Genomic DNA, 14,349 nt, shown 5'->3' on the forward strand with positions numbered 1-14,349 from the left:
TGTGCAAAGAGGTCTCTATGTACCATGTGTCATAAGCATATAATAACATGTTAATTCAGAGTTCTGTTGAAGAGGATGGACAAGAATTGAGCATTTATTGTCTTTTCCAATAAAAGAAATACATGAAGTTGGCAGGAGCTGGGTTTAAAGTAAAGGAAAACAATGATTCTTCACACTGTTTGCAGCTGAACTGCGGAATTCCTTGCCATGGGATGTTGTGCATGCTGAGAGTCTGTACAGATTTCAGGACAAGTCTAGGGAAGAGAAACCCCTCAAGAATGATTCAATGCACAGAAACCACACCTGGCTGGCTGTAAGTAGAATACAGCTGGAGCAAGGAGAGTACTGGAGGACACACATATACACACACACATACTTGCATTGGTTTTCCACTTTTCTCCATGCACCTGCTCCTAGCCACTGTCAGAGATGGTATGCTGGGCCAGACCATACGCTGGTTTGATCCAGTATGCCTTTTCTTATGACTCTTTAAAGACAGACACTTTACAGATGAATACACCTGAAGTGTATTTCTGTTCTTCCCAATTACTCTCCAGCTGAACTCCTTCCAAACATCCATTAATTGATGAGATGGGTCAGACCTGTTCAGATCACGTTGAGCCTATGCAGATATGAGCTAGAAGAACCAGCCTGGAGCAGAAGGCAGGATGCCCAGTCCTATTAACTCTGCACAGCTTTCCCAGACCAAAGTTTCCCAACAGTTGTTTCCTACTCCAGCCTCAGAACCAGCACTCTTAGACATCAGGATCTCGCATGTATGGTTATTAGCTGGAAGTCCTAATGGTTGCCCTCCCAAGCTCCATCATTCTGAAAGACACAGAGAAGACGTTAGGAAGAAGCCTGCCCCTTGAGTTCTGGGTTCAACAAGAGTACTCAGTCTTGGTGAGCATCTCCCAGGACATACAGACTCGTGCTGATCCTTACTGGGGCTAACTGAACATAAAAGTGTCAGGGCTGAGCTGTTAGAGTCTGCAGGACACCTAAAAGAGCATGAGGTAGCTGCATGGATGGCAACGTCAGAGGTGTAGACAGCTTTCTGCAAGACCAAGGGGATCCCTCAGGGCAAAGGTGGCCTTGCACCATAGTAAAGTCAAAAGGATCCTGTGATAACATCCTGCACAGAAGATAACTGCCACCTAGTACCTTGTGCCACAGCGTCCCTTAGCTGGACAGAGCTTTGATCCCAAACAACCCCTCCTTTTATGAAGGGTGTGAGCCAGACAGTGCTCCGCAGATGAAACCTCCTATGTCCTTCTTCTGCACCAGCCTGGCTGCTCCCTTCTCCTCTGCCCTCCCAGTTTGTACAGCCTCAGTCAGCACAGCCCCCTCTCTCTCTGAAACATCTGTAGCTTGCTTTGTTAAGAGTTCCTCTCTCTGCTCCTTCCTCCTCCCAACGACATCTGAGGAAGAGCCTGCAAAAGAACTGGCAAAACAGGGGAGAGAGGAGATCCATGAAATGCTGAGAACTAGAGGAAAGGAGCAAAATGATTCATACTGTACTGCAGAAAATACATCAGCAAAGGCTTCTTCAAATGCAGTTGCAGCAGGTCTGAGAAGAGACTAATTTAGTTTCAGAATGAGAGTCAGGGAAGGGTGAAGATGGCAGTGGCAAGGCATCCTCCGGCACACAGTAGGAGGATGAAGGGCACCAAGGGCAGGGAAGCTGTATTTCCTGGAAGGCACTGGTGTAAAGATGATAAAGGCAAAGGCTGTAGAAAAAGGGAGGCTGATCTGAAGTAGGGTGGATGTGGAAGGAAGATAGGAAGATGTGAGGGTGGGGAGTCCTTTCTCTGCAAAACTCCCTGCCCCCAAAGGAAGGTGATGTGATGGATGGAAGCCCACCATTGATGGGGAAGAGAAGAGGCCTGATTCTCCACAGCACACTGACTCAGCTGAAACCCAGTTCTTGCTGCTGGATGGACTTCAGCAGAAGGGTAAAGCACAGCCAGATGGCAGCGAGGTGGCACTAATAGAGGAGAAGTGACTGGGAAAACTGTTTTCTCCTTGCTCAGTCCTTCGTCCTATTCAAAAAGCATCTGTGTCACTCTGTCCCCCAGGCAAGTCACAGCTAATGGGAACTTCTGATGGCTTTTCTGACCTTTTGGAAGCAATTGTTAAAGGCCAGCTATTGGGGGAAAGCCAGTGCAACATCGGTGGCCTGGGATTATTTCATGGCTGCGTTCCAGCAGATGACCTGATTGTCAGTTTACTGATGGCAGATTGATTTTTAGAGCGTATGTAATCCATGGTACATGTGGGACTGCCAAAGGGGCTCCTGGGGACCAAGCGGGAGACAGCTGCTCTCAGGCAGAGTCAAAACCCAGCTCTAGAAATGGTGCAGCCCCTCCATGCATCAAATGAAGCTTGCTGAGCGAAGGTGGTGGGCCCTACTCAACTGTGGACCAGTCCCAATATAGGATGACCCTAAAAGAGAGGCAAATAGCTCAGGGTATCTATGTCCCAGCTGCTGAGATGCTCCATACCAAGTCAGCTCTGCTGACTTCACCATCCCCACTTGGTATTCAGTGTGTATCCAGCAAGCACAAGTCTGCCAGCATGCAACAGCCAGCCCGCAAGGCATCTGAATCAACCCCACGCCTGCGGTGCTCGGGAGGTCTGAGTCTGACGCTGAGTCACCGCTCGCACTGCATCCATTCCCACCACCCCCACCAAGCACGGTAACCCACGGTATCCCACCTAGTGCATTTAGCCAGGGAAAGGGCCTCTTTCAGCACTGCCTCCTCTCTGCCTTGGCTGTAGCGACCTTGCCCAACCCAAAGCTAATATGTCAAGCTAATTTGCATAGCTAGGTTTGCTAAGCATGTATTTAAAAAATGGAGAAGAGCTGTAATTCACTGTCAATAATCCAAGTCAACAGCATTAATCCATGCTCTTTCCCACCCACTCTACAAACATATCAGTCAGCTACGCTACTAGGGCTTTATTAGATGATAAACAATGAATGATGTTATGTAGCAAATTCCCAGTTTGTGTCAATTTAACACAGGCTGAAAGGGAAATGATACTGAAATTTCTAAACAAAAGAAATCGTACTTCCTTCCCAGGAAGAAGCCAATCTGCTATCTAGCATGCCTAACCAACTTTCAGCTGCACCTGTTTTGCTCTGGAAGTAGGGCATCTGTGCCAGCATAAAAGTTTCCTGCTCTTTTAAGCAAAGCCCCAAAAGACAAAAAAAGAAGAGCTGAGTGGAAACAAGTGACCTTTAGCTGATGCCTGCTACCAGCAGTACGATGATCTGAGAAATGGAGCAGCTGTACACATCGTTTTTACTGAAGAGTTTGTAAACTTGGGCAAAATTCTTCCTGGGGATGGTTATGCCCCAGCCAAGATCGCATTTGCACTGAAGCTCCGTTTACCCAGAAACTGAGGAAGCTCCCAGGTCACTGCAGCCGTACCCTGAAAATGCTGGCTGTTCTGTTCTAGCCTTTGTGCTGTCACCTCTACTCCAGGTAGGTGAGTAGGGACACTGGCAAGCAATCCTGAGTGCTGGCTACCACCTTCACAGAGCTTTGCACGTCAAGAAAAGGAGGCTGAGTGAAGACCTCATTGCTCTCTACAACTACCTAAAAGGAAGTTGTGGAGAGGAGGGTGCTGGCCTCTTCTGCCAAGTGACAGGGGCCAGGACAAGAGGGAATGGCCTCAAGCTCCACCAGGGGAGGTTCAGGCTGGACATTAGGAAAAAATTTTTCACGGAAAGGGTCATTGGGCACTGGAACAGTCTGCCCAGGGAGGTGGTTGAGTCACCTTCCCTGGAGGTGTTTAAGAGACAGGTGGACGAGGTGTTGAGGGGCATGGATTAGTGTTTGATGGGAATGGTTGGACTTGATGATCTGATAGGTCTTTTCCAACCTGGCGATTCTGTGATTCTATAATTCTATGCTGATGCTAAGTGTGCATTAGGGCAGCTTAATGCAGGCTCATTAAGGGGCTGAGTCTCCAAAATGGGCTTTAAATACAATTTTTTAAAAAAAGTGTGCCAAGTGAGGAATCTATTTAGCTTCAGATATAATGGGATTTGTCTGTAATGGGAGACTGGGCAGAATGAGGCCAGCCAGTCTTTCAGGAGTATGGTTAATGTCATCATTATAATCCAGGCGGTGGGAAGGGCCAGCACTGTGGTCCAGGATGCTCGTCAGCATCACCAGGTAAGGGTTGTTGCCCAAAAGAGTTGTCGGACACACGTAAACTGTTGAGGACCAGAGCATCGTCTACTGCAGCCCTGGCCACCCCGCACAGCTGGCTCTGCTGTGCCGGCCCCCAGAGACCTGGAGAAGAGTCCCTCGCCCTGGGAGGCAAGCAAAACATCTGGCAGCTGTCAAACACCCCAGCCCCTCGCCAGCTCCAGCAGCCCAGCTCCCTGAAACTCCGGCAGCGCGACCCGGCTCTCCCTCCTCCCCGCGAAGTCCCTCTGCAGAGCCCCCAGGAGGGAAGAAAACTCACTAGCCCGGCCCCTTGATGAAGAAGAAGACCTGCAGAGCTCTGCAGGGGAGAGGAGGGGCTCCACCGAGGGGATGCAGGCAGCTCGGGGACGCGGCAGGGATGCTGGCAGCCCCGCTGGAGCCAGGGAGTGAAACCCACCCTCCTGGTGGGTTTCTCCTGCCGCCTGGGCCGGCTGTCCCTGCCCACGGCTGCGGGGAGAGGGGGAGGAAGAGTCCGGCTCCCCGCCCCGTCGCTACGGACGCGGCCGCTGCCGTGGGCGGGCGCTGATGCGGGTGCGGGGAGAGCTCCCACGGGGCAGCCCGAGCCGGGGAGGCTCTGAAAAGGGGTCTGAGCAGGCTGCATCGCTGGACTGAGACCTGAGGTTTAACAAGGCCAAATGCCGGGTCCTGCACTTGGGGCACAACAACCCTGTGCAGTGCTACAGACTAGGAGAAGTCTGTCTAGAAAGCTGCCTGGAGGAGAGGGACCTGGGGGTGTTGGTTGACAGCGACTGAACATGAGCCAGCAGTGTGCCCAGGTGGCCAAGAAGGCCAATGGCATCTTGGCTTGGATCAGAAACGGTGTGGCCAGCAGGTCCAGGGAAGTTATTCTCCCTCTGTACTCGGCACTGGTGAGACCGCTCCTTGAATCCTGTGTTCAGTTCTGGACCCCTCACCACAAGAAGGATGTTGAGGCTCTGGAGCGAGTCCAGAGAAGGGCAACGAAGCTGGTGAAGGGGCTGGAGAACAAGTCTTACAAGGAGAGAGCTGGAGTTGTTTAGCCTTGAAAAGAGGAGGCTGAGGGGAGACCTTATTGCTCCCTACAACTGCTTGAAAGGAGGTTGCAGAGAGGAGGGAGCTGGCCTCTTCTCCAGGACAAGGGGGAATGACCTCAAGCTACACTAGGGGAGGTTCAGGCTAGATATCAGGAAAAAATTTTTCACAGAAAAGGTCATTGGGCACTGGAACAGGCTGCCCAGGGAGGTGGTTGAGTCACCTTCCCTGGAGGTGTTTAACAGACAGGTGGACAAGGTGCTGAGGGGCAGGGTTTAGTGATTAATAGGAATGGTTGGACTCGATGATCCGATGGGTCTTTTCCAACCTAGTGATTCTGTGATCACACCCCTTGCTGGCCCACATTGCTGCTCCAAAAGTGCTGGGGGACCATTCCCCAAGGTCTTATATACTCCTGCGGTGGCAGCTGCTGTGGCATCTTGGCAGCATGGAAAGATCTGGGCAAGCAAGGCTCCATGAATGACTCGGTACAAGTATTCAAACGGTGAATGCTTTGCTGTGCTCAATATACTTGTTTTTATTGCATGTTTGTATTTTAAAGCTTATCAGTGTTTGCAACGACTTCCTTGCTAAAGATATGCTGTGGGTGCCTGAAACTGGTTTTTACTTCATGGCCTCACATTTTGGGGTTGTTATACCTGGATGACAGATCACAGGCAGGTCTGAGCTAGAGGAGGGCAAATCTGAGAACTCTGCTGTCAGCAAGACCTTGGTCTATCTGCTGTGTGCCCATTTCTTTCCTCCTCAGTCCACTCTTTCTCTATTTTACTAGTGAGCACCTTCTTGCAGACCAGGGGAAAGACTAGAATCCTCAGCAAGGCAGCAACTGCACGCATAACGCTGTGGAATATAGAGAGTAAACGAAGGGATGAAAACATGTATCTCCTCTTTCCCACTTCTCAGATCTAAGTAAGCATTTTGGTATTTGCCAGTGGATATTTGGACTGAAATGTGGCTTTCTTTTGCTCCTACAAAATGCTGATGCACTCAGTAGCGGGTACATCATGAACATAGCCAGCCTGTGCCCTATGGGAGTATACATAATCGTGGTGTCAGCTCTCATGATAGTCCTGAAAGTCCCATGATAGCTGGCATTTTTGGGAAGCTGCACCAACTTTCATTTTAATTATGCCTCCTAGTCATTGAGAAGATGTTACAAACACAATCCAAGATTGCCTGAAAGGTTCAGCAACAAAACAAGAAATGCAAAGATTCACAGATTAAAAAAAGAATCATGATTCTGAGGCCTCCTTTGTGAGTTCCAAAGATGGGGAGTTAGTTAGATTTGGCAGCAATACTCTTCCTTTCTAGGTGTGGCCTGATTCTGTCACTCAACTCCCCAGAAGAGAGTGACACCACCTCTGTGTCAAGCTGGTGTTTAGCACAGTGGGGGTGTCCGAAGCCTTGCAAAGCCCATCACAAACACTGGCCCCACATTGGCCATGTGGCAGCACATCTTCTGGGCTTTCAAGACAGAGAAATGTGGGAATGAGGGCAATGTAAAATGTGAAATATTTTCTCCTGCACCGATTTCCGTGAATGTATTCAGTTTGAGTCCCAAACAGCAAAGGAGTTGGCCAAACTGGATCAGAGAAATAGCCCCCCTGAGGTGTTTCCACAATTGTGCTCAAGTTCTGAGCTGAGCTTTCAACAAGGAAAGTCTTTAGCCCACCTCACTGCTAATATGTTGCAAATGCCATGTTTTGAAGGCTTTAGAGTCCAATGTAATCCAGCTGTGTCTGCCCAGAGTCAGCAGATCTCAGAGACAATATTGCCTAAGTACTGCAAGTCATTTGTTGAACTGGATGCAATCAGGTGTTGAATCATAGGCTGAAAACAATTAGAGGTAGCAAAAAACTAGCTGTCTTAACTCTTTATCTACCTTAAGGTTTATTTCCACGCACGTAGACATTAGTATGTGTTTCCAATGGGTTGTGCAGTGGCAGTTGCTCCTCAAGCTCTGCCAGGGGAGGTTCAGGCTTGACATCAGGAAAAAATTTTTCATGGAAAGGGTCATTGGGTACTGAAACAGGCTGCCCAGGGAGGTGGTTGAGTCACCTTCCCTGGAGGTGTTTAAAAGATGGATGAATGACGTGCTGAGGGGCATGGTTTAGTGGTTGATAGGAATGGTTGGACTCGATGATCCGATGGGTCTTTTCCAACCTAGTGATTCTGTGATTCTATGATTCAAATGCCATAGGTAAAACACCCATATCCATTCCCATATCCCTTCCCATTACCTTTCCTCCTGCTCACATTTGTGGGGGCGGATGGGGGAAAGCACTGCTTCCTGCCCTTAGAAGCTAGACCATCACCCTACCACCAAATCTCAACTGCCTTCTATACCCTCCAGCTGCCAGGTCTGAGATTTCCCCCAGGGAGCACCTGTGATAGCTTGTGCATTATCAGCTCAGCCGTCTTTGCCTGGAGTTCAATCACAGTGTAACAGCAGTCAGACTTCTTATCACAACAAATAAATAGGAGAGGAGTCAGGTTCTGTAGTGCCTTGTGTGGGAGAAACATATCCCACAGGGCGTCTTCTACTGCTAATTTGAAGATTTGGATGCTGTTCTGGAGACAGATTTATGGCTGTGGGTTTACAACATTTATCAGTGTCCCAGGCACAATTGGCTAGAAGCATATTATCCTGTCTGGCTTCTAGCACTCTGATTTCTTTGTCATTTTGAGAGCATTTGTAAAGAATTGCTGGGAGATGAGCCATGTGGTGATGGAGACAGCAGCATGTTACCCTGGGAAGTGGAGAGAAAGGAAAATCCTTGTTTTATATGCCCATAACTTAATATCATGACTGGGTATGTTTTCTAGAGCTGGGACACCAGAAGCTCAGGCTTTGTCAGAGAGCTCCAAACCTCTGCTCCATCCCCAACGGGTCTTACACAGCACCACAGGTTGCACTTGCTGACGATTATCCAGGGAGAGAGACTGGTGGCCTGTATGCATACTGTGTACTGCAGGGATGTGCAGAAGTTAAAGATCAAATGCCCATCCATGGCAGGACTGGGGAGCTCCTTCTTTTGACCCAAATCTCTGCTCTTAAGTTTCCCTTCTCTGCGGCTGTCTGGGTTATTTTTTTCTTGGCAACAAGCTCCAGGAAGAAGCAGAGCCTTGTTCCTCTCAGAGAAGATGCTGGATGAGGCTTCTCTCAATCTTGGCGTCTTCCGCTTCAAGATGAGCAACTGAAAGAAGGGGATGCAAGTGGACCTTAACCACAGCATCTCTGCACACAAAGATTTCTGACAGCTGTGTAGCACCAGCAGTGAAACTGTGCTGGGTGTTGCTGGGACAAGGACTATTGCCAGGTATTTCCTAGTGCCAGAGCAGGAGAGGATAGTGCACAGGCACAGAAAGGTGCCTTTCCTTCTTGCAGCCTGCTTTATGCGGCCACCAAGACATCCTGCAGCCAAGAAGCTCTCCTCTAATCTACTTCTTGGTTTCTCCCTGGTGGGGTGGCACCTGCACCAGCTGTCTTCTTGGGGACTGCACAAACACACATGGTGAGGTTTTTGCCCACAGCAAATTGTTTGCAGTGGCAGCTGGAAGAAGCAGGAGTGGAGGGGGTGGGGAAACACCCTCTGTGCATGTGTCCACCCAGTCAGCTCTGCTAATCCATCTTCTGCAGCCCCCTTTGTCCTTACATCATACTGTGATGGCCAGAAGTCACTGTACCCGTTCTGGATATCATTTTATTTGAGTCCTTTACGCCATGTGAGGCAGCTTCTCTAGCTGATGCCTTCAGCGAGGCAACCCTCATCTGTCAGATGCAGTTCATCTCTCTGAGGGGAAGAACCACAGGCACAGCTGAAGGTCAGGTTTGAGAGGAAGCAGTTGGTGTTTGATGTCTGCCTAACACCAAAGGGATTTACTATGGAGGACTCAGCAAGGTTTGTCCAAGGGAGTCCTCTTGCGTGCGTGGCTTCTACTTATTTAATGAGGAACACAGATAGTTGCCAAAACTGGGGGGACTCAGCAAACTGAGGATGCTGAGGAGCAGGGACTGGCTCCGAGGTCCTGTCTCGAGGCCCTCCTCCAGCTGGATCCCTGCAGGTCTTGCTGGAAAACACTTCTTAAAAGCAGCTGACATCTCCTGGAGTCCTGCAGGACCAGCAAAAAAAAAAATGGCATCCTGAAATGAGGAAAAAAGCCCCTGCACAGCCAGCGCTGAAGGATGGCGGAGCAGGATGATTCTTCTCCCAAGTGACAGGGGACAGGACGAGAGGGAATGGCCTCAAGCTCTACCAGGGGAGGTTTAGGCTGGACATTAGGAAAAATATTTCACAGAAAGGGTTATTGGGCACTGGAACAGGATGCCCAGGGAGGTGGTTGAGTCACCTTCCCTGGAGGTGTTTAAGGGACAGGTGGACAAGCTGCTGAGGGGCACAGTTTAGTGATTGATAGGAATGTTTGGACTCAATGATCCGATGGGTCTTTTCCAACCTGGTGATTCTATGAGTCTATGATTCTGTGATTCTATGCTGCTGCTCCTCCCATTGTGGAAACTGCTCTCCCTGGGTCCCAGCAGGAACCGTGCAGCTGCTGACAGCTATTAATAGGCAGGGAGAACATGAGTTATGTCTCCTTCTGCTTCCTAGGATGGATGGTAATTACCCTTAATTAGACTGGATTTGGTTCCACCTCCTACCTCCCAAGCCCCTTGCCTGCGCTGGGAGAGAGAGGCTGGGGCTCATATGCTGCCTGTGCTGGCTCTGTGGGGAGCAGGGCTTGGCAGCAGGAGCACAGGCTCATCTCCCCAGGACACGCTGCAGGACTTGCCCATGGATGCTGGGCACAAAGGAGGAGGCAGAGCCTGCCAACTGATGGGCTGCAGAAACTCTTCTCACCCTGACCTTTCCAGTGGCACACTGGAGACCTGCAGGGAGTGAGAGAAAAGATCCCACCAAAGCCTGAGGGTATGGGTGGATTGGATGCATTCTCTTTGATTCTAACTAAAGAAACAAGGCAGGTTAAGAAATAACTAGGGTATCTGACCTGTCATTATGGTTGGCATCCCCACCACCATTCACCTCACTAAGGTTCATGAGAAGCGGCATCCTTCCTCTGCTGCTGATGCAAGCTGGTCCCAGGATATACCTGATATCCCCATCTCCCACAGGGCACAGCTCAACTGTTGTGGGGATAGTCAAGGTACCACCAGCCCAAGGGGGATGTTTTATTCCTCAACACCATTCCATGTCTGGCCTGAACTCTGAAGCCGTAAGGTTTCCTTCATCCAGGTTACTTTAGTGCAGATGCAAAAATACTGTGGGAGGTTTCCTTTGTCCACTGAGGCTGTGCCTCCCAGGAATCACATCCAAAGAAGATGGGGGCACAGGTAGGTGGCTGTTAAATCTTTCCTATATATCCCAAGCTCTGGCTCTGAGGCAAGGCAGCATCTGCCCAGGTATTTGACCAAGAAGTTTGGTAAGTCTGCACTTCACTAACCCCATCTTTGTGCCATCCTGCCCATACGAACAGTCATGGTGCCTCAACAAATCCTTGCTGCTTCCCCAAAATTTGAATGTATCCCTTTTTGGTTCAGCTCAGCTGCTGGTAAGCCCTTTCCTCAGTGACCATTGCTGCTTGTAGCAGAGTGAGAGGAAAAGGGAAGACACACAGCCGCACCCTGCCAAGCTGAAGCTCCGCAGGCAAGGCAGATTATTTGCTTCTTCTTAGTTTTTACACTTTTTTCCAGATTGCATTTTTTCTTGGTTGAATCATGAAAACCTTCCTGTGGGCAGGATCTGTGCTCAGGGACCTACTGGCTCCCATTTGCAAACGCCTCTCTCCATGCTGCTGGAGCCCTCTTTCCTCCCTCTCTCTGAAATCCCTCCAACGTCAGACCAGAAGACTCAGGTCCCTCTGCTGACTCCCACTCAGCTCCTCATGTTGCATCCAAATGCCAGATGGCACACTAGGCTCAAGCAGGAGCTGTGCCAGGCTCCCCTCCCTTTTTCTCTACCCTTCTATCTACGAAGATGGAGAACAAGCCCTGCCAGATTTCAGGCTGCTGTGCTTGCTCCGGCATCTTCAGCCCGTCGTGGTGGGGTTGATGTGGCAGGTGCTGGCAGAACCCCAGACCAAAGGGTGCCAGGGAAGAGAGGACCCACTCTGAAGCTGTCCCCCATGCTGTAATTAACAAGCAATGCCTACGATGTGACCACAGCCGCTGGTTCTTCCACGCTCCCGCATCCCTCCTTTCTTCTTTATATTTGGATATTTGTTGTTTGGCTGGGTTTGCTCACCACCACTGGGTAACTGCCTGCAAAGTCTGAAGGTCTGAAGGACTAGCAAGCATCTCTGGGACAGGACGAGGCCCCAGCCCCTCCTTACTTGAAAGGAGGAGGAGAAGGGAAAAAGCAGAGCAACCGTCCTGTCAGAAAGTGTCTCAGAAACCGTGGGTAGCAGAAACATCCTGCTGGGAGCATGGAGCTGTGTTTGGGCAGCAAAAGGGGCTCAGGGAGGATTTTCTCAGATGTTCACAGTCTCCCTGCTTCAGATGGATGCATTAACGCAATGCCTGCTGCTTTTGGCTCAGAACTGAGTGGCCCCTTGAGCAGAGCAATCCTTCTTTTCCTGGAGGGCCTTTCTGCTGGCTCTTCTCGATACCCAGGGGTGGGCATCTCCATTATCAGTGGAGATGTGTGTTTTCTAGGATCTCCGCTGTCACTACTGTGTCACAGCGATTCCCACGGCTCCTGTCCCTGGAACACACATCCTCTCACTGCCAGGTTACTGCCACTCATCTCCTTGGAGGGGGTGGGGAAGACATCTCCCTTGGTAGAATCCAGAAGGAGACACGCATGGAAAAAGGGTTGGCTGCAGCAGGTCAGGCCATGGAGTAGGTACTGGTCACTGAACGCTTTTGATAGCCCTCTGTTCCTGGGAAATGGGATGCTGCCAGCTCCCCACTGGGGGTGCTGGCTGCGGCCAACTCTCCTCGACTGCGCTGGCCCCGTTCCTCCCTGCCCTGCGCCCCTGGCCGCTGGCTGCTGGGCTCTCCAATGTGGATGGCGTCACCTCGGTTGACAAAGCTGGCAGCAACCGTGTGAGCTAAGCTGGGGTGCTCTGCGGGAGAGAGTTGGCTGCATTTTCACTTGAAGGAGGGAAAACATCTAGTTAGTGATTTCTATTCCTGTCTGGGTTTATTGCAGCCTTCATGACATTCAGAGCAGGTGTGAAGCTTTTCCCTTCCCAGCCTGGGAATGAGAGTTAGTGGGAGGCTGTTTTCCAGCACTCTCATGGCAATACGCTGTTGGTTTTGCATGGTTTCTTTTTTTCCCTGGAGTGGTCCATGCTTTGCATTTTGTCTTGTGACTCTGCGTCATTCCCTTCCCTGCCCGTTTACACCTCTCCCTGTTGTGCTGTGTTTTGATAAACCCAAGGTGCTCGCGACAGGGGTAAGTGCTCCAGAGGGATGTGGAGGAGGATCAGGTCCTACAGCATAGGTGAGATTTTGAAAAGCCCAGGGCAGGCAGTGCAGTGCCTTTCCCTCATGTGTCTACTAGAAAGCAGATGTCCAGGGGCCTTGTTACATTTGAAATTAGGGCATTGTCCTTGCTTGCCTTATTTACCATCAAGGCCAGCTTGGCTGGCCCTTGCAGAGGGGCACCCAACACTCTTTGCAGAAGACCACTCCCCCCCTTGAAGGCTTGGGATGCTCCTCAGAGCCTGACCCACAGAAGAGAGAAAGCAATGGGGAGGGGGTGAGATCTTCCAGTACCCCTGAGTCAGCTGGGCTGTGTGGGCTGGGGATGTGAGGGGTAACTGGGGAAAAAGGTGCTTTTTCCATCTCTCAGACCCTTGTTGTCCCCCAGCAGCAGCTCTGTACATCCTCCATGAGCAGTTGCAAGGTCTGGTGTGGTACAACTCGGGGGGCAGAGTGGGGACCCTATCCATCCAGCAAGGGCATTGTTGGGACGGCCACCGGGATGGCCGCTGTGGTGGGAATTGGATACTGATGGGATAGGACAGGCTGGGAGCTTGCGCGCCAAGGGCTGCTGAGTTGACACTGTCCTTTGGTGCCCTCTTCCCACCCCAGCGGAACCCAGCACTGGCAGTGCTGGGGAGCTGCCAGCTGCCATCATCATCCTTCCAGAGCCATGCTCTGTGACAGATCTGCTTCTGGCTGCTGCAGTGCCCAGATCCCAGGCACTCCCTAGCCCCACTGCGGGGTGTGAGGGCACGGCAGAGTCCTGGACCCCTTTTTGTTAACTCTCAGGGCTTGGCTGGTGGAGCACGGGAGCTCAAGGTGTCCCGGTGTGTGCTGGAGGGAGTTGGATGCATGCTACTAAACGCCTCGGGCTTCAGCTATCTGCCACTGCTTGTCTGCATGTGTCTACTACATGCAGCAACATCACAGGCCAGCTCAGAAAGACCCACGGGATGTCCCTCTTGCATCCTGTCACTGCATTGGGATTGCACTGGCAAAGGGACCTGGGCTCAGCCCTGGCACTCTGCAGCCTCTGCTTTCAGCTTCTGAGCTGGGCTGTCTGGAAACTGCACACTTGAGGGTTTGTTCAAGGGTCAGAGCTTGCCTGATGCCTGTAGGGTGTTTTTGAACCCACAAGAAGTGACCTAAAGTGTTCCCTAGGACTTCTGAAATGCCAGTAGTGTGGCAAGCTTGGCCGCTGCCTCTGTGCCTGGCTTGACCCCGAGTTATGCTTTGCGGTGCTTCCTCCAGGTCAGTATGAAACCTTCCTTCCCTGATTTGTAAGCCCGGCTGTAGCCCTCTGCTGTAAGGCTTCTAGCTGTGCTTGCTTGGGACAACTGTGATTTTGGGCTGCACTGTTTGGTGGGTATCTCCTTCTTCTGCCTCCCTGGCTGGGTGCCCAGGGCTAGATGTCCAGGGGGATGGTCCTCCCCTGGACTTGGGAGCTCCAGCCACAGAGCCCTCAGCTGCAGTTTTATCAGCAAGAAGGCACCAGTATGGGAGCTCCCTGGTGCTCAGATGTGGACAAGGGAGTCTTGCCTCCTGGACCCTGACTCTGGCAGGGATTGGCAGTGCCCACAGCAGGGACACCTCAGACATCACCCACCCCCTGCCCCATGCTGCTTTTGTGGGGCCATAAGAGTCGGC

Source organism: Phaenicophaeus curvirostris, chromosome 2 (assembly GCF_032191515.1).
Source record: "Phaenicophaeus curvirostris isolate KB17595 chromosome 2, BPBGC_Pcur_1.0, whole genome shotgun sequence".
Classification (NCBI taxonomy): domain Eukaryota; kingdom Metazoa; phylum Chordata; class Aves; order Cuculiformes; family Cuculidae; genus Phaenicophaeus; species Phaenicophaeus curvirostris.